Below are 24,565 nucleotides of genomic sequence, written 5' to 3'. Positions count from 1 at the left end.
AATGGCCAAGTAACATATAAAGGTAGAACTATCAGAATCACGCTGGACTTCTCATCAGAAACTATGAAAGCTAGAAGAGCCTGGGCAGAGGTCATGCAGACTTTAAGGGAGCACAGATGCCAACCCAGACTACTAAACCATGCAAAGCCTTCAATCAACATAGATGGAAAAAACAAAATATTCCATGACAAAACTAAATTTACACAATATCTACACAGCAACCCAGCCCTACAGAAGATAGTAGAAGGAAAACTCCAATCCAAAGAAAACAACTATACCCAAGAAAACACAGGATACAGATAATTTCCCCCCAAAATTAAAAGAAAACAAGCAATGAATCACAGTAAGACCACCAACTCCACAATAAAAGAATCTAATGTTCATTGGTCACTATTATCTATCAACATTAATAGACTCAACCCTCAAATAAAAAGACACAGACTACCAGATTGGGTGCAGAAACAGGATCCAACATTCTGCTGCAGCCAAGAACAATAACAAAGATAAACACTACCTCAGAATAAAGAGCTGGAAAAATGATTCCCAAGCTAATGGAACCAGAAAACAAGCTGGGGTAGCTATTCTAATATCTAATAAAATAGACTTTCAATGAAAATTAATCAAAAAGGTGAGGAGGGACACTACATTCTCATGAAAGGAAAAATCCACCAAGAAGATGTCACAATGCTGAACATCTATGTCCTAAATACAAGAGTGACAACATTCATAAATGAAACATTTTTAAAGCTTAAATCACACATTGATCCCAACACCATAATAGTAGAAGACTTCAACACCCTACTCTCACCAAAGGACAGATCATCTAGACAGAAACCAAATAGGGCATTAAAGGCTCTTACAGAAGCCATAACTAAAATGGACCTAATAAATGTCTACAAAACTTTTCGCCCAAATTCAAAACAGTATACTTTCTTTTCAGTACCTCATGGAAACTTCTCCAAAATAGACCATATAGTTGGTCACAAAACAAGCCTCAACAGATACAAGAAGATTGAAATAATCCCCTGTATTCTAGCTGACCACCATGGACTAACGCTGGACCTCAAAAACAATAGAAATAGCAAAAAGCCTACACACACATGGAAACTGAACAACTTGCTGCTCAATGACAGCTGGGTTAAGGAAGAAATAAAAAAAGAAATTAAAGACTTCCTAGAATTCAATGAAAATGAAGGTACAACATACCCTAATTTATGAGACACAATGGAAACAGTGCTCAGAGGAAAATTCATAGCACTAAGTGACTTCAAGAAGAAATTTGTAACATCACATACAAGCAACTTAATGGCCCAACTGAAAGCCCTAACCAAAAAAGAAAAAGAAAAAAGAAAAAACAAAACAAAACAAAGAAGCAAATACACCCAAAAGAAGCAGACAGCTGGAAATAATCAAAATTAGGGCTGAAATCAATTTTTTAAAAACAAATAAAACTATTCAAAGAATCAATGAAACCAAGAGTTGGTTCTTTGAGAAAATCAACAAGATAGAGAAACTATCCAAATCAGCAATTCAGAAATGAAAAGGGAGACATAACAACAAACACTGAGTAAATCCAAACAATCATTAGGTCATACTACAAAAGCCTATATGACACAAAATTTGAAAGTCTAAATGAAATGGACAATTTTCTTACTAGATTAGATTTACCAAAATTAAGTCAAGATCAGGTAGAAAGATTGAATAGCCCTCTATCCCCCAAGGAAATCGAAGCAGTCATCAACAGTCTTCCTTCCAGAAAAAGCTCTGGTCCAGATGGATTCAGGGTGGAATTCTACCAGACCTTCAAAGAAGTACTAACTCCAATTCTCTTCAAACTAATCCACAAAATAGAAACAGAAGGAACATTACCAAACTCATTCTATGAAGCCACAGTCACCTTGATACCTAAACCCAACAAAAAAGAGAACTTCAGACCTATCTCTCTTATGAACAGTGATGTAAAAATACTCAATAAATTACATGCAAACCAAATCCAAGAACACATAAACTATATCATCCACCATAACCAAGTAGGCTTCATCCGAGGTATGCAGGGGTGGTTCATCATATGGAAATAGATCAATGTAATCCATCATATAACCAAACTGATGGAGAAAAAAAAACACATGATCTTCTCCTTAGATGCCGAAAAAGCACTTGACAAAATCCAGCACTCATTCATGTTTAAAGTCTTGGAGAGATCAGGGATACAAGGCAAATACCTAAACAAATTAAAGGCAATATACAGCAAGCCTATAGATAAAATCAAACTCAATGGAAAGAAACTTAAATCAGGGACAAGGCAAGGTTTCCCACTCTCTCCATATCTCTTCTACATTGTACTTGAAGTCCTAGCTAAAGCAATAAGACAAGTAAAGGAGATCAAGGAGATATAAATTGGAAAGGAAGAAGTCAAAGTTTCACTATTCGCAGATGATATGATAGTATATATGAGTGACCCCATAAATTCAATCAGAGAACTCCTTCAGCTGATAAACACCTTCAGCAAAGTGGCTAGATACAAAATCAACTAAAAAAAATTCAAAATCCCTCCTGTTTACCCAAGACAAAAGGGCCGAGAAAGAAATTAGGGAAACAACACCCTTCACAATAGCCACTAATGACTTAAGGTACCTTGGGGTGACTCTAACCAAGCAAGTGAAAGACTTCTTTGAAAAAAACTTCAAGTCTCTGAAGAAAGAAATTGAAGAAGATATCAGAAGATGGAAAGATCTCCCGTGCTCATGGATTGGTAGTATTAACATAGTGAAAATGGCCATCCTGCCAAAAACAATCTACATATACAATGCAATTCCCATCAAAATACCAACACAATTCTTTACAGAACTAGAAAGAAAGATTCTCAACTTCATATGGTGAAAAAACAAACAAACATGAATTTCCAAACCGATCCTGTACAAAAACAGATCACCTGGAGGTATCTCCATCCCTGGTCTCAAGCTCTACTACAGAGCAATAGTAATAAAAACCACATGGTATGGGCATAGAAAAAGAAAGGAGGTCTATGGAACCGAATAAAGACCCAGAAATAAACCCACACACCTATGAATACTTGATTTTTTACAAAGAAGCCAAAACCATTCAATGGAAAAAAAACAGCATCTTCAACAAATGGTGCTGGTCCAACTGGATGTCTACATGCAGAAAAATGAAAATAGATCCATATTTATCACCCTGCACCAAACTAAAATCCAAGTGGATCAAAGACTTCAACATAAAAGCAGATACACTAAATCGGTTAGAAGAAAAATTGGGGAAAAGCCTGGAAGTCATTGACACAGGAGACAACTTCCTGAACAGAACACCAACAGCACAGGCTCAAAGATCAACAATCAATAAATGGGACTTCATGAAACTGAAAAGCTTCTGTAAAGCAAAAGACACTGTTGTCAGAACAAAACGATAGCCTACAGACTGGGAAAGGATCTTCACCAACCCTATATCTGACAGAGGGCTAATATCCAGTATATATAAAGAACTAAAAAAGTTGAAAAGCAGCAAATCAAGTAATCCAATTAAAAAATGGGGAACAGAGCTAAACAGAGAATTATCTGTAGAGGAATATCGAATGGTAGAGAAACTTCAAAGAAATGCTCAATGTCATTAGCCATCAGGGAAATGCAAATAAAAAAAAAAAAACCTTGAGGTTTTACTTTACACCCATCAGAATGGCCAAGATCAAAAACTCAATTGACAACACATGCTGGAGAGGCTGTGGAGAAAGGGGAACCCTCCCCCACTGCTGGGGGGAATGTAAACTCCTACATCCACTCTGGAAATCAATCTGGCACTCTCTCAGACTATTAGGAATAGTGCTTCCTCAAGATCCAGCTATGCCTCTCCTAGGCATATATCCAAAAGATTCTCAAGTATACAATAAGGACACTTCCTCAACCATGTTTGTAGCAGCTTTATTTTTTAATAGCCAGAAGGTGGAAACAACCCAGATGCCCCTCAACTGAAGAATGGATACAGAAATTGTGGTACATCTACACAATGGAATATTACTCCGCAATAAAAAACAAGGAAATCATAAAATTTGCAGGTAAATGTTGAGAAGTGAAAAGATCATCCTGAGTGAGCTTTCCCAGAAGCAGAAAGACACACATGGTATATACTCACTCATATAGACATATAATATAGGATAAACCTACTAAAATCTGTAAACATAAAGAAACTAATCAATAGGGAGGACTCTGGCTACAATAATGTTCAATCCACATCCCAAAAGGCAAAGAGGATGGACATCAGAAGAAGAAGAAAACAGGAAACAAGTTAGCAGCCTGCCACAGAAGGCCTCTGAAAGGCTTTGCCTTGCAGACTAGCAAAGCAGATGCTGAGACTTATGGCCAACTGTTGGGCAGAGTGCATGGAAGCTTATGTAAGAAATGGGAAATAGTAAGGTCTGGAGAGGACAGGCCCTCCACAAGGAGAGCAACAGAACCAAAAAATCTGAATACAGGGGTCTTTCCTGAGACTCATATTCCAACCAAGAACCATTCATGGAGATAACCGAGAACCCCTGCACAGATGTATCCCATGGCAGTTCAGTGTCCAAATGGATTCTATAGTAATGGGAACAGGGACTGTCTCTGACATAACTGATTGGCCTGCTCTTTGATCACCTCCCCCTGAGAGGGGAGCAGCCTTACCAAGCCACAGAGGAAGACAATGCAGCCACCCCTGATGAGATTTGATAGACTAGGATCAGAAGAAAGGAGAGGAGGACCTCCCCTATCAGTGGACTTGGGGAGGAGCATGTGTGGGGAAGGGGGAGAGAAGGTGGGTTTGGGAGGGGAGGAGGAAGGGGTTTATGGGGGATACAAAGTGAATAAAGTGTAATTAATAAAAATTTAAAAAATTAAATGAAAAAAACAATAAATCAAGCAATCCAATTAAAAAATGGAGTACAGAGCTAAACAGAGAATTCTCTGTAGAGGAATATAGAATGGCAGAGAAACACTTAAAGAGATGCTCAACGTCCTTAGCCTTCAGAGAGATGCAAATCAAAACAACCCTGAGATTTCACCTTACACCCATCAGTATGGCTAAGATAAAAACCTCAAGTGACAACATATGCTGGAAAGGATGTGGAGAAAGGGGAACCCTCCTCTATTGCTGGTGGGAATACAAACTTGTACAACCACTTTGGAAATCAATCTGGTGCTTTCTCAGACAATTATGAATAGTGCTTTCTAAAGATCCAGCTATACCACTCCTAGGCATATATCCAAAGATGCTCAGGTATACAACTAGGACATTTGTTCAACCATGTTTGTAGCAGCTTTATTTGTAATAGCCAGAACCTGGAAACAACCCACATATCCATCAACAGAGGAATGGATACAGAAATTGTTGTACTTGTACACAATGGAATACTACTCAGCAATTAAAAAAAAAAGGAAAATAGTGGGATCTAGAAAAGATCATTCTGAGTGAGCTATTCCAGGAGTATAAAGATACACAGAGTATATACTTACTTATCAGTGGGTACTAGACCTATAAGATAGGTAAACATATTAAAATCTGTACACCTAAAGAAGATAAACAAGAAAGAGGACCCTCACTTAGACAGACAATTGGGATGGACATTGGAAGTAGAAAACTAGTAACAGGACAGGAGCTTACCACACAGGGCCCCTGAAAGACTCTACCTAGCAGTGTATCAAAACAGATACTGAGACTCATATCCCAACCTTTGGCAGAGTACAGGGAATCATATGAAAGAAGGGGTTGTTAGTATGACCAGGAGAGTACAGGAGCTCCACAAGGACCAATATATCTGGGCACAGGGGTTTTTATGAGACTATACCTCTAACTAAGGACCAAGTATGGATTTAACTTAGAACCCCTGCTCATATGAAGCCAATGGTAGCTCAGTATCCAAGTGTGTACCTTAGTAAGGAGAACAGAGACTATTTCTGACATGAACTCAATGGCTGATTCTTTGACCTTCCCCCAACCACCACCCTAGACAGGAGCAGCCTTGTTCCTAGGCCACAGTGGGGGATTTTGAAGCCAGGCCTGAAGATACCTGATAAGCTAGGTTCAGATGAAAGGGGAGGAGGTCTTCCCTCATCAGTGGACTTGGAAAGGGGTAGGGAGAACATGAGGGAGGGAGCATGGGAATGGGAGGGAATGAGGGATTGGGATACAGCTGGGATACAAAGTTAATAAACTGCACCCAATCTTAATAAAAATAATAAAAAAAGCAAGAAAGTTAAAAAAGTGAATAAACTGTAATTAATATGAAAAAGAAATATTTAATTTAAAAAGTTATTTGTCTAATGCTGTTTTTTCTTTCACATTTATACAAAGTGTTTTCTGAATATATCATGTGAAAAACTTTTTTAAAAAATGAAAGCAAAGTAGAAACTCTACATAAGAAAATCATTAAATTGTATAGTCATGATTTTATCTTGGATATTTAGTTCCCTTTCATCACTATAAGAGAAGCTCAAAAAATAAGCCCATCTGAGTTTTAATGATTCCTAAAATATACTTTGAAGAACAGAGAGCCTCTTCAACATGTGGCTCTGGGAAAAACCAAACATTCACACATAGAAGTTTAAAGGTATTTCCTGTATAAACATTTATTTCAGAATTATTAAGGGCTTTAATGTAAGGTCTAAAACTACTAGAAGTAAACTTAAGAGAAAATACTAGGAAATGACTTTCATAAATAACTAATAGATAAATAAACATATCAAAAATGACAATTGTGATTTCTTGAAATGAAAAATCTTCTGCACAAGAATGGAATTGATTAATCAAGTGAAGTGATAGCCTACATAATGGGAAAATATTTGCTAACTATAAAAGCCGGAGAAGAAGCTATAATATGTTAAGAGCTCAAAAAAATGAGATACCCTTACCCCCAATCAATAAATGGGTTAATGAAATGGACAGGCAGTTCTTAAAATATGGATAAGTTGCCAATAAACATAAAAATGTTCAGCATCCTTAGCCACCAGTGAAATGAAAATCAAAATAAAAAGGGGATTCCATATTACCTCAGTCAAAATAGCTATGATTAAGACAAATAGTTTACAAATAGTAACCAAGTAGTTTCCCAAAGTAAGGGGAACAAGGACTATTTCTAACAGGATCTCAAGGGCAGGCTCTTTGACCTCCCCCCCCCCAGGGGAGGAGCAGTTCTGTTAGGCCACAGAGGAGGACTTTGCAGCCAGCCCTGAAGATACCTGATAAAACAGGGTCAAATGAAAGGGGAGGAAGTCCTCCCCTATCAGTGGACTTGGAAAGGGGCAGGGAGGAGACCAGGGAGGGAGTGTGGGGTTGAGGAGGGAATGAGGGAGCGGATACAGCTGGGACACAAAGTTAGCAAATTGTAACTAATAAAAAAAATAAAATTAAAAAGACAAATACGTGTAGAGGATGCAGGGAAGAGAGAATCTTTATATACAGCTAATGGGTATGTAAATTAGTATAGATACTATGTAAATCACTAATGAGGTTATTGTAAATTCTAAAAATAATACTCCCACATGATCTTCTGGTATCACTCACACACACACACACACACACACACACACACACATATGTCACAGAGATCCGTGCACATCTATGTTTATTGTATCACTACTCATAATATCTATGTTATGGAATTTGTCTAAGTGTGCAATAACAGATGAAAAATAAAGGTAATGTATGTACAGAAATTGTGTTTAGTTATGAAGAACAACATATATTATTTTCAGTAAATATGGATGTAGCTAGAGTTCATTTTAAGCCCCCAAATTGTCTGTCCTGTATTCTTGTTTTTTTATGCAAGATTCTAATTTATGTGTACAATTCTTGCCTCATTAGTATTTCAAAAGCCACATTGTGAACATTCATAGTTTCTTCTGTTACTTATTTATACTTTTATTCTAATGTGGCCAGAAAAACATCTGATATGATTTTAATATTTTAGTTTTTAAGCCTTTTAATGTCTTAAAATTAATAAGACATTTTAATGAGAAATTAGATACTCTTGTTTAGTAGAATGTTCTGTTGTTAACTTTTTATTGCTTCTTTATGAATTTCACATGATCCATATCTGCTCTCTGCCTTTGCAACCTCTCCCCCACCCAAAGAAAGCAAACAAACATCTCACTGTGGAAGCTATGGTGTGTTACACACTATACCACTCTGTCCAAACTCTTCAGTGTTCACATGGTTGATGTATTGTTCCTTCATGGAATCCATGTCTGTGAATCTGCGATAGACAATTTTTAGGTGCCTTATTTTCCCAGTCCCGGTAGTGTTTCATCTCTTAGCCTTGCCACTCCAGTTATACTTCCTCTTGCATTTGTCTGCCACATTTCCCACAGGTTGACTTCTGAACGTGGTAGGCCTTAGAGCCACAGCAGCGGCACAACGTGTGCTTCTTACTGCAACACTTTCCAAAGGATGGTGTTCCTTTCCTCATCTTGCTTCTTTGTTGAAAATGTTTTGCAGTGAGTCCTTAGTCTGGTTCAAGCTTCACTGGCTTCTGCTACACTATCAGTACTGGATCCACACTGAGACTTCTCTTGGATATCCTGTTCTTCCCTGTTTTGTGGAGACCTTGAAGCTTCGGTTCTGAAGGACTAGCTCCGTCAGGTGCTCCAGCAGTTCGTAGATATTGGGGCGGGTCAACTCAAAATTTGGATCTGGGCCTGGGGTGGGGGTAGCTGAGCCACCTAGGCAAACTTTCAAGCACAGCTGAGGAAAAGTGGGGACAGCTCACCTTAGCGCAAAGAGTGGGGCCAGCTTTCCCAAGATCATGCCCACAGGCATGGCTCACCCTCAACTCCTGAAACCAGTGCCATCTCTACTGTGCTTCCAGGGAGGGGTATACCTGGCGATGGGAGGGGCCGGCTCTGCACATCCCTCGGACATCATTACCCCAGGTGGCAGCCCAGATCAGGGAAGCTCTCTTAGCCTCTGGTAGTAACATGGGCCATGGTTATGGACACAGGCCCCTGCTGCTGCAGGGCCACAGACCCAGACATGGTCACTGGAGGTAGCACGGGCCTGGACCTCATCATGGCCTTAGGTGGCATCTCTGGCTACTCATATTAGGCTCTTCCTCACGTTGAATCTCTAGTCCTGCCTCTTTATTGTGCCTGCACTGTTCTGCTTCTCTTTCTCTTCCATCTTTCCACCTCTCTACCACTTCCTGATTTTAGTGGTGCCCTGCCTGCGTGTGAAGCATGGCTCTGGGCAGAGTACTGCTCATGATGCATACAGTGGTCTTTAGTAGAATGCTCTTTATGTTATTGACACATTTGAACTATGTCCTTCCTTGAGTCCAAAGCAGTTGTGATATGATTTTTCTGTATGGATGGTCTATCTACTTGTGAAGATGGGGAACAAAAGAATACAACTGCTATTCTATTTCTATAGTACTTTATAATTCCGTTGGTATTCACTTGATGCATTTTGGTGCTTAACTGGTAGGTACATACAGACCAACAGTGACATCTATATGTTAAACTGACATGTTACATTATATAATGGTACTTTGTTATCACTTCCTCTGATGACTTTGGGTGATAATTTGTAAAAAAACATATTTCCACCGTAGAAAGATAATTTATTCTTTCTAAATTAATCAATGCAGTAAATTATTACAGCAATGGTTTTCTTTGACCAGCTGGTTTGTCAGTGGCTGGCACAGAATTTGATTTATTATTAAATTATAAGCACTATGCTGGACAGATTCTGAGTTATTCTAATGCTAGTACCTTTAAAACCCACATAACAGCCAATCACTTGCCAATCTGATGACTCCTGGGCTGCTTCTGCTCCATCAGTCTGTCTTTACAGCCATGTGCATACCATCCATCTTGCCTCATGGTGACTCCTTTCTCTTCAGCTTTCTTTCCTCCTGCTAACTCTACTGCTGCTGCTGCTGTGCACTCTCTCTTTTTCCTTTAGACCCCAAGCTGGCACACATAAAACTCCACCTCTCTCTCATTTATCCAGTCATAAGATTCAGCATCTTTATTTAGCCAATCCGGGATAACTGGGGAACATTCCTTATGGTTACAGAAGATAGTTCAACATTCATAACAATGCCCATGACAGGGCAGTAATCAGATCTCAAGGCACTGAAATCAGCACCTGAAAACATAGGTGGACTTTCTTCCAACATTCCATTTTTGAACTTTAATCTATTTTTATCCTTATATTTAAATAAAGTATCTTTTAGGGGGTAGGTTGTTGAATTTTGTTCTTAATTCATGAAGCAATTGGACATTCTATGACTTGGGGTCTTAATCCACTTACATTTAAAGTAATTGGACAGGGGAAGTAGGAGAAAACAAGTAACAGGACAGGAGCCTACCACAGAGAGCCTCTGAAAGACTACCTAGCAGTGTATCAAAGCAGATGCTGAGACTCATAATCAAACCTTGGGCAGGATACAGGGAATCACATGAAAGAAGGGGGAGTTAGTATGACATAGAGAGAACAGGAGCTCCACAAGGACAAAAGGGCGTAGGGGTCTTTTCTGAGACTGTATCCCCAACCAAGGACCAGGTATCGATATAACCTAGAACTCCTGCTCGGATGTAGCCCATGATAGCTCAGTATCCAAGTGGGTTTCCCTAGTAAGGGGCTGTCTCTGACATGAACTCAACGACCGGCTCCTTTAGCCTTCCCCCCCCCCCTCCCGAGGGAAGAACAGTCTTGCTAGGACACAGAGGAGGACATGGCAGCCAGTCCTTGAGGTACCTGATAAGCTAGGGTCAGATGGAAGGGGAGGAGGTCCTCCCCTAGCAGTGGACTTGGAAAGGGGTAAGGAGGAGATAAGAGAGGGGGGTAGGATTGGGAGGGAATGAGAGAGGGGGCTATGGCTGGGATACAAAGTTAATAACCTGTGATTAAATATAAAAATAAAATAATTTGATAAATATTTTCTATCATTCTCACAGTTTTTTAGCTCTTGGTTTCCTTATGGTGCCCATATTCATATTTGACTGATTTTTTGTATTGGCATGATTTATGTTTGTTTGTATTTTTATAAATATTCTTGTTTTTACTATAAGGTTCATATAATACAATCTTTGGGAGAGTCAATTTTTGTTGATATTAAACTTTAGTTATGGTGCAAAACTCCATTTTTACTTATTCACGTATAATCAATTGTGTCCCAATTCATGTTTTTCTCATTGAATACCCATACATATCTTTTGTAGTTATTTTAAGTAACTTTTATCTTTATTTCTTTATATACAAATTCAAAATGATTAATATAACACTATAGTAGTACATATTAGTCTATATAATTACTTTTCTATATTTGTATGCAGTCATATTGCTGTTTTGTGTGTGTCTTTTTAATTTAAATATTGCCCTTAGTATTTGTTGAAAGGCAAAGTGATGATGTTTCTCGATTTCTGGTTGCAAGGGACAAACATTATTTTTCATTTTTGAAGTATAGTTCTGGTAGGCATAATTCTTGTTCACTAGTTTTTTTTTTATTTCAGTATTTTAAGTATGTCATCCTACTCCCTTATGTCTTTAAGATTTGTTCTGAGAAAGTGATAGTTTTATGAGTTCTTTTTTATGTGAGAAGTCACTTTTACTGCTTTCAAAATTCTTTGCTCTTGAATTTTAATCATTTAAATAAACATGACTGTGTTAGCATTAATTTTTAAAAGTCATGAATTGGAAAAGAAACAAGGCAGTTTACACTGGAGAGGTGGGAAGGAAGAAAGGACAAGAAAATTATGTAATTATATTTTAATTTTAAAAATTAAAAATTAAATGTGGCTGTGGTGTAAATTTCTTTTAATTCATCTCATTTTTGATTAGTTAACCTTCTAATACATGGATATCTATTTTCTTCCTCAGAATTAGGGATTTTGTGTATTGTTTCCTTAAATAACTCTTATATATCTTTCCGTCTTCTCTCTGTGAAATTCCATCCTATACATATTGATCTGTTTGATAATGTTCCATATGTGCCTTAGGCTTTTAAAATTCATTTTCTGCTCTGACTAAGCTGACAAAATTTCAAAGATTTAGTGTACTTTGCTGATATTTTTTACTTCCGCTACATTATTTGTCACAATAATGACAGTAGATGTCCATTGTTGTCCACGTTATTGTTTAGTAAATCAGCAACTTTCAGAGTGCTTAAGACAGTTTACAGTTAGTAGAACCAGAGCACTAACTGCAATCAAACTAGGCCAGAAAACCAATTTGTGTAAGTTCTAACAATACTACCTTTTGATACCTGTATACCTGTAGTATTTTCTTCTTGTATATGCAAGTTTCTTAGTTGTGTTATTCTAGAAATGTGACTAAAGAGAGTATATTCTACTATTGTAGATAGCATTACAAAAAATGAATGCATTTGGATTCCATATCTTTCAATGCTCGTAAGCACTCACTTGATGGTAAGGCTTGTTACAAAACATGTATTTTTTTATTATTTTAAATTGTGTGTTGGGAGAATATGTGCACATGGAGACAGATGTCTACAGAGGTTATGAAAGAGTATTGAATCCTCTTGCATTGGGGGCAGTTGTGAGCTGTCAAATATGAGTGTTGGGAACTGAACTCTGAATGAACAGTGTTTTAAATGTTTCCATTCCTAGGGCTAACTCTTTTCATGAGCACCAGTCACTGCAATGGAAACTTCTTTCACTTAATAAAGATAACAAGATATTATGAATGGACCATTGAGCTTCCATTGGTTTATTAGGAATATGAATAACAACTTAAATATTTTTTCAAAGGTTAGAAAACCTACAGTCTTAAACATTTTACCAAAATCCTTTAAACTGATCTCCATGGCTAAGCAGAATTAAGTATGTCAGTAGTAAACTGGTCAGCTGTATTACAAATGAATTAACTAGGATCTTTCCCAGTTTCCCTAAGGTTTCTTAATATTTACATTTCATATTTATTCATATTTAGAAAATATGAATCAGATCACTGAAAATATCTCATAGAACAAAATTCAATATGAAATGTATCCTACTAACTGATTTTTAAATTGTGCTTCAGTAAATTCAGAATCATAACAGCGATTGCATCACTTTCATCACTGCATATATACTTATTGGAAAAAATGTAAACTTGAACACTGAGAGATGTCCTTTGTGTTCAGAGAACTCAAAGTACATAGAATAAAAAGTTTATCTGTCATTTACTTCTAATACTCTTTCTATGAATGATCATAAATAAGAATTGGATGAATTGCATACTGCTTGTGACAGGAATCTAATTCCAAGTTCAACCACCTGCTACTTCTATATTGTAAGAACTCCACTGTCTTTTGATGGGCTACATTTAACACATTTCACAATGATGGCAGGATCACAATGGTCATATCACATTTTCCATCAACTTGTTTTTAATACTTTTCTTTCCATTCAGGGCTTACCATAATAGCATCAATAATTTCCTTGGCAATGGAAACTTACTGGCTTCATTTTAACCACAGGCATCTTTTCTGTTGTTTCTAGAAGATTTAACAGTGTACTGTTCCAGAGTACCATTTCTCAGGCAGGGCTAGGCTGAGTATACATGGGCTGTGGATGGATGAATAGACATGGGTTCTACCTGGCACAGAATAATAATATAATCTTGCCACTTTCATGGCCCTTAGAGAAAGCAGCACTGATGCAAGAGATATGTTTGGTACTTTTTTGTTTTAACTTTCTTCATTCAAATTTTCTATTCATGCCTTTTTTTTTTCATTTGACCATTTATGTCATTTTTATGATGGTTACTTTGAATATACATTTTGGGACATTGTCTTGCTCCATAGCTCAGATTGGCCTTGAACTAAAGATTTTGTTCTGAATAAGCCCCAAAGTTCTGGTAAAACGGATAAATATCACCATGCCCAAATCCATATATTTCCATGTCATTAGAATCTCTAAAACTTTATCTTATTTCTTTGTTTAGAAAATTTTTTTCTATTTCTTAATTTTGCTGAAGTTTTGTGCTAGTCTATACAAAGCATTCATTTGCATTCATTTTATATGTCTTTATAGATTCACCTTCAATAACTAACTTGTTAAAACATGCATGCTAGTTACCACACTTTTTAAAATGATGTTCTTGCTTTTTGAGTAGTCCATATCTCAAGAGTGATATGGGATACATGGAATAGAGGCTAGTGCTTGCAAAAACTCCTAGCGCAATCACAATGATAACATTTTATTCATTCCTTTCTTACTTATGGTAGGAGAACACGGCATGCAAGAAAGACCTCATGATAACTATGAAAGAATTCGGTTGTCAGGAAGACTGGACACCTCTACTCAGCAAAGCTACAAGCAATAAAACACATCAAGACTGAGAAAAAGCCCCAAACATCTCCAATGGAAGGCAACACTATGTAAATTACCTATACTTAATGATACTTCCTGATACTTAATGAGTATGTATGGGCATTTTGAATCTCAGACCTATCTCTGCTGACTTGATAGCCCACTTCCATTCTTGAGAGTGCCTTTCTCTTGTTTAATATACCATTGTTTAAAAGACTGTCCTTGAAATCATGAAATATGCAGGTAAATGGTGGGGTCTGGAAAAGATCATCCTGAGTGAGCTATCCCCAAAGCAGAAAGATGCACACGGTATATACTCACTCATATAGACATATAATATAGGATAAACCTACTAAGATCTGTACTCCTAAAGAAACTAATCAAGAGGGAGGACTCTTGCTAAAATGCTCAATTCCTATCCAGAAAGGCAAAGAGGATGGACATCAGAAGAAGGAGAAAAGAGGGAACAAGTCAGGAGCCTGACACCGAGGACCTCTGAAAGGCTCTGCCCTGCAGACTATCAATGCAGATACTGAGACTTAAGGGCAACCTTTGGGCAGAGTGCAGGGAATCTTATGAAAGAAATGGGAAACAGTAAGATCTGGAGAGGACAGGAACTCCACAAGGAGAGCAACAGAACCAAAGAAATCTGAGCACAGAGGTCTTTTCCTGAGACTGATCCTCCAACCAAGGCCTATGCATGGAGATAACCTAAGACCCCTGCACAGATGTAGCCCATGGCAGTTCAGTGTCCAAGTGGGTTCTATTGTAATAGGAACAGGGACTGTCTCTGACAGGAACTGATTGGCCTGCTCTTTAATTACCTTCCCCTGAGCATTACCAAGCTACAGAAGAAGACAATGCAGCCACTCCTGATAAGACCTAATTGAGTAGAATCAGAAGGAAGGAAAAGAAGACCTCTCCTATCAGTGGACTTGGGGAGGAGCATGCATGCAGAGGGTGGAGGAAAGGAAGGATTGGGATGGGAGGAGGGAGGGAACCACAGGGGGGATAAAAAGTGGATAAAGTGTAATTAATAAATAATTAAAAAGTATTTATCATTATATAAGTGACCATCTTGTAATAAATAGTACTAAAAATAAATTAAACATAAAATGCATACCTAAGTTAAAAAAAAAGACTGTCTTTGTATCTCTCATCCACTCATTTTTTTCAAAATGCATGAAGCTGGAAATCTCAGTGTGTGTTTGTCTGGACTCAGAACCACATCTATAACCATTGATGTCAACCACCCAGGAGGTAAAGTATATTCATATCTTCCCCCTTTCAGTTTCTGTGGAGCACTCAAAAATGGTGGGAAAGCTCCTGGGAGAGGCATGAGGATACCCTGAAGGAACTTGATCAACCTGACCCCTCTTTCCTTCCATAGTTTATGGTGTCCTTTAGCCTATAAAAATGTAATGTTAGAAGCCAGCTGCTGCTCAAATCATAAACCTATAGCAGCCCTTCCCCTCTTAAAGACAGATATCAATAGGCACTCTGCTGAGATATTGTGAATCTAGATAACAGACTTCCAGGTGCCATGATCCCTCATATTGGAAAATGAGTTTACATCAAAGAAGGTATTGGTGGCCATACATCCTGCTCCTCACCCCCTTTCCTTTCCCCTTCCTTGAGCCAGAAACCCTAGCTGTGGCTCTGGCTGTGTCCCTGATCCATTCTTTTGCTTCGGGATGAATGAAGGTGTTTCTCTGGACTCAGAACAACACCTATAACCAATTGATGCCACCACACAGGAGGTAATGTATATCCATATCTCCCCTTTTCCAGTTTCTCTGGAGCACTTGTCAATGGTGGGAAAGCTCTAGCTATTTCCATCCACTGAAAAGTGTAGGAATCACTTTTCAGCCCTTTGGCTAAGATCAAGTATGAAGTATAAAAGGCCCACACTTTTCGCTATGTGGGCACAGTTTTCCTCTCAATAGAGCCTTTACCATGCCAGTATCTGTTTATATGGCCGTGCTGTTAACAACTTTTGTACTAAACTCTATACTCCCAACAACTTGTCTCAGTAACCCACTGAATCTCCCTCCAAGATGTTTTGGTGTCTGTACCGACTTCTATGCCATAGTGGGATGAAAGTTGGAGCATAGAAATGTTCATTGACTAACTGTTGCCTAGAATGCAGTTTAACCTTGCATACAGATGCCTGGAGGGTTAGCATTTATTAGGATGCCCATGTGCATAGACAGTGATCCAGTACTCAGTCTAGGAGTTTCAGGGAGCTACCTACAAACCACAGACAGAAACCAGAGTCACATGGGCAAACAAAATGGCCATGCCCATGTGGGGGTGGCCAACATGGTGCTAAGAGAAGCAATGCTATCCACATACAAGCTTGAACTCCACAGTGCCACTACATTTCCTGAGAATCACCAAACCCACAGACTTTTGTGAACTGCCAATACTTGCACACTTGTACTCTTACATTCATCCTTTCATCTTTCCAGGGGTCCTCAGGGATGACAGAAGCATCAGACTCAGGGGCTCTACACCAAATAACTCCTAGTTAATTTATATCACACTTTATTACTATTGTGCTTTATTTATTTCCGTTTAATTACACCCTAACTGCATCCAAATTCTCACCATCCAAAAATAACATCAGAAATGCACATAATACCGATGAGCATCCCAATATTGTGGAACAATATGAACAATAGATTGAAACCTTGGTGGGAGTCAAGAGGAATTAGGAAGTCAAATTGTGGCAGGACAAGATAATACAGAGGTTCGTTGATGTTGTATTCTTGCTGAGGTCATTTTAGGCTTAACTAAAATCTGATCTCCTTGATTAAAAATCCCATGGAAAATTACCAAGAAATTCTAAATGTCAGGGTGTCCTAGCTAACGTAGCTTCTGTTAAACTGTCTTTCTATGGTTATGGATCACTCCTTAAAGGAAGTGCCTGGACCATTTTGGACAGTTTCAGTACAGTACATGTCTCTGTTTCAATCAGGGACACTCAACAATGCAAGGAGAAGAAAGAAAGCTTCTCTGAGAATCCATTCCAGCCATATAGCTGATAGCAGGCAAAGAACTTCTTGTGTACAAAAGAAAGTTGTAGTTTCAGCATTTTAGGTTTCATATTACTATCTTCAATCCATTTGAATTTGAGGTTTGTGCAGAGCTATAGATATTGGGTAACACAGGGTAATCTCTCCAGCATTTTTACTTTTGTTGTTCTTTGCTTTTCAGAGACAGCCAGTGTTTCTTTTGGAGGAAAGGAGTATTTGATTATGCTTCTACTTGAATTTCAGGACCTTTTTCTATTTTAATGAAGAATGCCATTGGTATTTTTATTGGGATTGCATTACATGCCTGATTTTGGCATTAGAGTAACACTGTAAATTGCTTTTGACAAAATGGTCATTTACACAATACTAAGTTTACCAATCCATTTGTATGGGAGGTTATAAAGGCTGATCATGCTTGTTAAGTTGACTACATCTGGAATCAACTAAAACCTAAGCTTCTGGGCACTTCTGTGAGGGATTTTCTTTTCATTTTTTTTGGTGGGAGGGGTTCAAGGCAGGGTTTCTCTGCGTAGCCTAGGCTGTCCTGGATTCGCTTTCATAGACCAGGCTGGCCTTGAGTTCACAGAGATCTGCTTTCCTCTGCCTCCGAAAGTGTTGTGATTACAAGCATGAGTCACCTCTCCCGGCTTGTGAGTGATTTTTTTAATCATATTATTCAAAACAGGAAGATTCACCCTAGATCAGGGCCACACCTTGTGCTGGCAATCTATATAAAAGGATACGGAAAAAAATCTGCCTTTTGCCTGTTTGCCCTCACCCTCACTAGCAAGTCAATTTATTCTGATGTTAACTCTGTCTTGTTCAGGATTCTAGAAACCTAGACTGAACAACATCCCTCCCGTAATCCTCCAGGAGTCCAGTGCCAGATTTGGATTGCTGAGACATCTAGTTTTGTGTAACACACAACCATCTGATTCTTGGTCTTTCTATTGTTGGACATTGTTGCACTACTCTAACCACAGCTTATAAGCCATTTACACACACACACACACACACACACAAACTCACACACACATCAGTGTTATTCATATAGAAAACTCTGACTAATACATAAGTTTTTCTGTTTTCTAGTATCTTCCTCAATCTTTTCCTCAGAGATTAAAGTCTTTCATTTCTTTCATTAGGTTTTTTCCCCCAGGTTATTTTTTTATGCTAATGTGAGTGGGGGTATATATATATATATATATATATATATATATAATCACTTTGAAAAAAATCATGTTTTAGATACACTACTTTTTTTTTCTAGGTTGGTTTTGTAGCCTATCACTTTTCTGAAAGTGTTGATTATTTCTAGAAGTTTTGTGAGGGAATTTTGGGGATCTCTTATGTATAATGTTATGCTATCTGCAAATAGGGATAATTTGATTTGTTAGCCCATTTCAGAAAGTTCTTTTTTTTTTGTGTGTGTTTGAGTTGAAACCTATTCTTTACTTTCTCTTCTAACTGACTGACAGTATTGGGTCATAGGTGGATGTCTTTGACCCATTGTAAGTTGGGTTTTGTGTGGGTTGAGAAATAAGGACTTAGTTTCATGTGTTTGTACATAGTTATTAAGTTTGACTAGCAACTTTTTTTTTTGCAGATGCTATTTTTTCTCTTGTATTTTTGGCCTGTATTAGCATGGGTTTATATCTGAGTCTTCAATTCTTCAATTCTACTCCATTGATCACTGTTAATTACTATACTCATGTATTATATATGATTTGTACTTATATTCTATATTGTTTGTCTTATTATATACTGTCTTTTTGTTACTGTATCTCCATAGTATAACTTGAAATCAGATATGGTGATAGCTCCAGCATTATTTTTATCGTGCAATAGTTTTTGGTTATCATGGATCTTGTGCTTTCATAGGATTTTTAAGGTTTTTTTCAATTTGTATAAAGAAGTGGGTTGCAAATTTGATCAATATTGCATTGAATCAGCAGGCTCATTTTGGTAGAATGTCAATTTTCACAATATAAAACCTACTAACCAATGAGCCTAAGAAGGCTTTCAATTTAATTTCTTTTTTAACATTTAAATGTTTCCATTGTATATGTCCTTAATGTTCTTGCATAGGTTTATTTATTTTGAGGCTATTGTGAATAGGACTGTTGCCTTGGTTTCTTTCTTGATGTTTGTCATTGGTATCTAAGAAAGTTACTAGTTTTTCTGTGTCAGTTTGTAGCCTGTGATTTTTCTGACAGTTTGTTTTAGCAGTTGTAGGATATTTCTGGTGAGGTTTTTCAGGTATTTATTGTATAGAATCATATACTCTGCAAGTAAGTTTTACTTTTATTTCTTTGTTTTTAATTAATATCAACGTTATCTTGTTCACATTCCTTATTACTGTAGCTAAGTCTTCAAGTATTACATTGAACATGAGTGGAAGAACAAGAGTGGGGAAGAGTAGAAGCCATTTTCTAGCTCCTGATTTTAGTGGAAATAGTTCAGTATTGTCTCCATTTGGCATGTTAACCATAGGATTGTTGATATATTGCCTTTTGTATGTTGAGATATGTCCTCTTTATCCTTAGATTATCCAGAGCTTTTATCATGAAAGGGTATTAGATATTGTCTATGGTCTTCTTTTCATTTAATGAGATAATCACATGGTTTCTCTCTTTGGGTATGCTTATGTAGTAGATTACATTTACTGATTTATGTGTGTTGAACCATGCCAGAATCACTGAGATGAAGTCAGTTTGGTTACAGTGGATTGATTGATTGATTGATTGATTGACTGATTTCTTTATAGGTTTTTTTGAATTCAGTTCTTAAGTATTTTATTGGAATTTCTTACAACTATGCTCATCAGAGATATTATTCTATAATTTTCTTTCCCTGTTGTGCCTTTATCTAGGTTAGGTATCAGTGTAATTCTGTCTTTTAAAAACAATTTCGAAGCACTCATTCCTTTTCTGTTATATGGAATAGATTGAGAAATATCAGTTTTATTTTTTTTATTTTTTTCTTTATTAATTACACTTTATTCACTTTGTATCCCCCTGTGGTTCCCTTCCTCCTCCCATCCCAATCCCTCCCTTCCTCCACCCTCTGCATGCATGCCCCTCCCCAAGTCCACTGATAGGGGAGGTCTTCTTTTCCTTCCTTCTGATCCTAGCCAATTAGGTCTCATCTAGAGTGGCTGCATTGTCTTCTTCTGTGGCCTGGTAATGCTGCTTCCTCCTCAGAGGGAAGTAATTAAAGAGCAGACCAATCAGTTCATGTCAGAGACAGTCCTTGTTCCTATTACAATGGAACCCACTTGTATACTGAACTGCCATGGGCTACATCTGTGCAGGGGTCTTAGGTTATCTCCATGCATGGTCCTTGGTTGGAGTATCAGTCTCAGGAAAGACCTCTGTGCTCAGATTTTTTGGGTTCTGTTGTTCTCCTTGTGGAGTTCCTGTCTTCCCCAGAGCTTACTGTTTCCCACTTCTTTCCTAAGATTCCCTGCACTCCGGTCTGATGCTCTTTGGGTGGATGACACCTAAATGAACATCGGTACAAAGTCCCAATTTATTTCTAATATCAGAGATCAGACCTCTACTCTTGCCTGATGCGTCTAAAACAAAAAGGGGAAACTGTAGAGAGCTGCGGAATGCTATGCCTTAAAGATGGAGCTGGTTTCCGCCTTCCACCTTCCCGATGGTGAGTGCTCTCTGTCACGAACAACTCCACATTTGGCTAAGGCCGAGGATCTGGCTTGCTTCCATGTATGTGGACCTATCTGCATTGCCCCCGTGGCACGCCTGGGTTGGCTACCCAGAGGCTATTTAAGCTGTGGGCTGGCTTTCCCCGGGGTCCGAGGATTGTTCAATGTTCCTGAATAAACTGCATTGAAAAATAAATAAATAAATAAATAAAGTGTTAAGAAAAATTAAAAAAAAAAAGAAAAGAAAAAAAAAAAAAGATTCCCTGCACTCTGCCCAAAGGTTGCCCTTAAGTCTCAGCATCTGCATTGACAGTCTGTAGGGCAGAGCCTTTCAGAGGTCCTCTGTGTCAGGCTCCTGACTTGTTCCCTCTTTTCTCCTTCTTCTGATGTCCATCCTCTTTGCCTTTCTGGATAGGGATTGAGCATTTTAGCAAATGCTCAGTTTTATTTCTTAATTAGAATGTTATTTAAAATTCTGTAATGAATCCACCCGGACATGGGATTTTTTTTGTAATTAATTAACTAATTAATTAATTACAGTTTATTCACTTTGTATCCCCCATAGCTCCCACCCTCGCCCTCCCAATTTCACTCTCCCTCCTTCTTCCCCACCTGTGCCCCTCCCCCAATCCACTGATATGGGAGGTCCTCCTCCCCTTCCCTCTGATCCTAGTCTATCAGGTCTCATCAGGAGTGGCTGCACTGTCATCTTCTTTGGCCTGGTAAGGCTGCTCCCCCATCAGGGGGAGGTGATCAAAGAGCAGGTCAATTAGTTCCTGTCAGAGACAGTCCCTGTCCCCATTACTATGGATCCCACTTGGATACTGAACTGCCATGGGCTATCTCTGTGCAGGGGTTCCAGGCCATCTCCATGAGTGGTCCTTGGCTATTTTTTATATTAATAACTTCTTTTTACATTAAATTTTTATTTTTTATATTAGTTACAGTTTATTTGCTTTGTATCCCAGCTGTAGACCCTCTCTCATTCCTTCCCAAACCCACCCTCACTCCCTCATCTCCTTCCTGCCCCTCTCTAAGTCCACTGATAGGGGAGGCCCTCCTCCCCTTCCATTTGACCCTAGTTTATCAGGTATCTTCAGGACTGGCTGCAGTGTCCTCCTCTGTGGCCTAGCAAGGCTGTTCCTCCCTGGGGGGTGGGGTGGTCAAAGAGCCAGCCATTGAGTTCATGTCAGAAACAGTCCCTGTTCCCCTTACTAGAGTACCCACTTAGATAATGAGCTACCATGGGCTACACCCAAGCAGGAGTTCTAGGTTATATCCATACATGGTCCTTGGTTGGAGAAACAGTTTCATAAAAGACCCCTGTGCCCTGATATATTTGTTCCTTGAGGAGATCCTTTTCTCTCCAGGTCATACTAATTCTCTCTTCTTTCATATGATTCCCTGCACTCTGCCCAAGGTTTGGTTATGAGTCTCTGCATCTGCTTTGATACACTGCTAGATAGTCTTTCAGAGACCCTCTGTGGTAGGCTCCTGTCCTGTTCCTTGTTTTCTCCTACTTCCAATGTCCATCCCAATTGTCTGTCTAAGTGAAGATTGATCATCTTACCCTGGGTAATTTCACTCATTACTTGTGATGGATCTGTTTAAATTTTTATTTCATCTGGTTTAACTTTGATAGTAAATATTCATTGAAAAATTAATCTAAGTTTTATATTTTACCTACCTCCCCTTTTTTTAAGTGAGTATAATTATTAGAAGTAGCCCACTGTTAACTACAAAAGACAATTTTGTCCTCTATTTGTGTCCCCTGGAAGGTTCAGAAGAAATGTCATTGAGTACACTTTAGAAAAAATATAGGATAGTGTATTTTTTTCCATTTTTGTTTTAAAGTTAAAGGAATCAACATTTAAGTTACAAAGTGGGAGAGTGAATGGGAAAGGAAGAAAAATAAAATAAGAATGATAAGGAATATAATGATTTATAAGTATGGATAGGAGCAGGCAAAATATGGAACATTATGTTTAAAGAAAAAAAAAAAAACGGCAAATATAAAAGTCTTCTCCAAAAAGACTTAAATTACAACACAATGACTAGTGTACAAAGATATCAATACTAAAAAATAAAGTAAAACGCAACATTAAAATGGTAAAATATAAGTGGGGAGAGTTATGCTTTCATTTCGTTTTTCTTTCTTGTTGCAAAGATATGTTTTTTTTTCTTCCCCCTTGTATTGTCTTCTTATAAGATGTTGCTGGTGGGAGACTTCTTAGAAATTCAAGCACATTAAGTACATTTGTCCTCCTGAGAGAAAGATTTCTCTTGCAGAATATCAATTTTCTGAGATTTTCTTGTCTGATTTCCTCATGTTGCAAAGCACACCCTATTTCTGGTTTGTCCATACAGTGCAAGGCTTTCTATGTACGAGATGGTAAACAGTCTGAAGGCCATGCCCACATGCATTTAAATTTAAGTTTTTGGTTGTTATTTCTTTTTTCTTTTCCTTTCTTCCTTCTTTCTTTCTTTCTTTCCTTACTTCCTTCCTTTTCTTTTTCTTTTTTTTTTTTTTTTTTTTTTGAGGTGAAGACAGCTTTACCATACTGCAGGAATTTCTTCCACAAACTTTCTATATAGTTTGTTCCAGCTATGGTAAATGCTAGGGGTTAGAAGGGAGGTATTATAATCTCTCACCTTTAGACTCGTTTACCACATGTCTGCTGCTATCTCCAACATCTGTGCTGCTTGGGTCTGTTGCTTTTACAAAGGTACTGTACCTTTGTTTTGTTTTGCTCTTCTGGTCATGCCATGCCTTTGCTCTGTCTTGAAATGGAGATGGGAAGAGGATAGATGCTAAAGATCTTCTAACTTCAAGCCTCCTATCCTCCTTTTATGCTGCTGTGTACACAGTTTTCCATTTCTCTTATTTTTAGGGATGCTGAATCCAGTATCTATTTGGATTTTTAGCAGTGTGAAGTCTCTCTGTCTCAAAGGAACCCAGTTCAATCCAAGCAGCTTGGCAGCGCTAAGATGCTAGCTAGCTTCCTTATAGAAAAATATCACCTGGTCTTGCTGCTATTTTTTTTTTTTTAGTTTATCATTTTATTTATTACAATTTATTCACTTTTTTAAAAAACTTTTCTTTTTTTTAATTTTTTTACTTATTAGGTATACAGTGGTTTGCCTACATGTAACATCTGCATATCAGAAGAGGGCACCAAACCGTATTATAGATGGTTGTGAGACACCATGTGGTTGCTGGGAATTGAACTCAGGACCTTTGGAAGAGCAGCCAGTGCTCTTAACCTCTGAGCCATCTCTCTAGCCCCAATTTATTCACTTTATATTCTGGCTGTAGCTCCCTCCATCTCTTCCCATTTCCACCCACCCTCCTTCTTCTTCCCCTATGTCCCTTTAGTCCACTGATAGAGGAGGACCTCCTCCCCTTCTATATGATCCTAGCTTACCAAGTCTCATCAGGGTTGGCTGCATCATCTTCCTCTGTGGCCTTGCAAGGCTGCACCCCCCAGGGGGAGGTGATCAAAGAGCCGGCCACTGAGTTCAAATCTGAGACAGCCCCTGCTCCCTTTATTAGGGCATCC

The 24,565-nt window shown here is 38.2% G+C and overlaps 1 protein-coding gene and 1 pseudogene across 4 annotated transcripts in view; one reads left to right on the top strand and one right to left on the bottom strand.

Moving 5' to 3' along the window:
• The window catches only part of Zc3h12b (zinc finger CCCH-type containing 12B), a 231,871-nt gene that overhangs the window by 66,767 nt on the left and 140,539 nt on the right, over positions 1-24,565 (bottom strand). The window lies entirely within an intron of this gene.
• Positions 8,968-24,565, top strand: part of LOC110541356 (putative glutathione-specific gamma-glutamylcyclotransferase 2) — a 53,733-nt pseudogene continuing 38,135 nt past the window's right edge.

The sequence above is a fragment of the Meriones unguiculatus genome, chromosome X (assembly GCF_030254825.1).
Source record: "Meriones unguiculatus strain TT.TT164.6M chromosome X, Bangor_MerUng_6.1, whole genome shotgun sequence".
NCBI classification, from domain to species: domain Eukaryota; kingdom Metazoa; phylum Chordata; class Mammalia; order Rodentia; family Muridae; genus Meriones; species Meriones unguiculatus.
The sequence above is the reverse complement of the archived record's forward strand: the minus strand, read 5'-3'. Positions and strand labels throughout refer to the sequence as shown.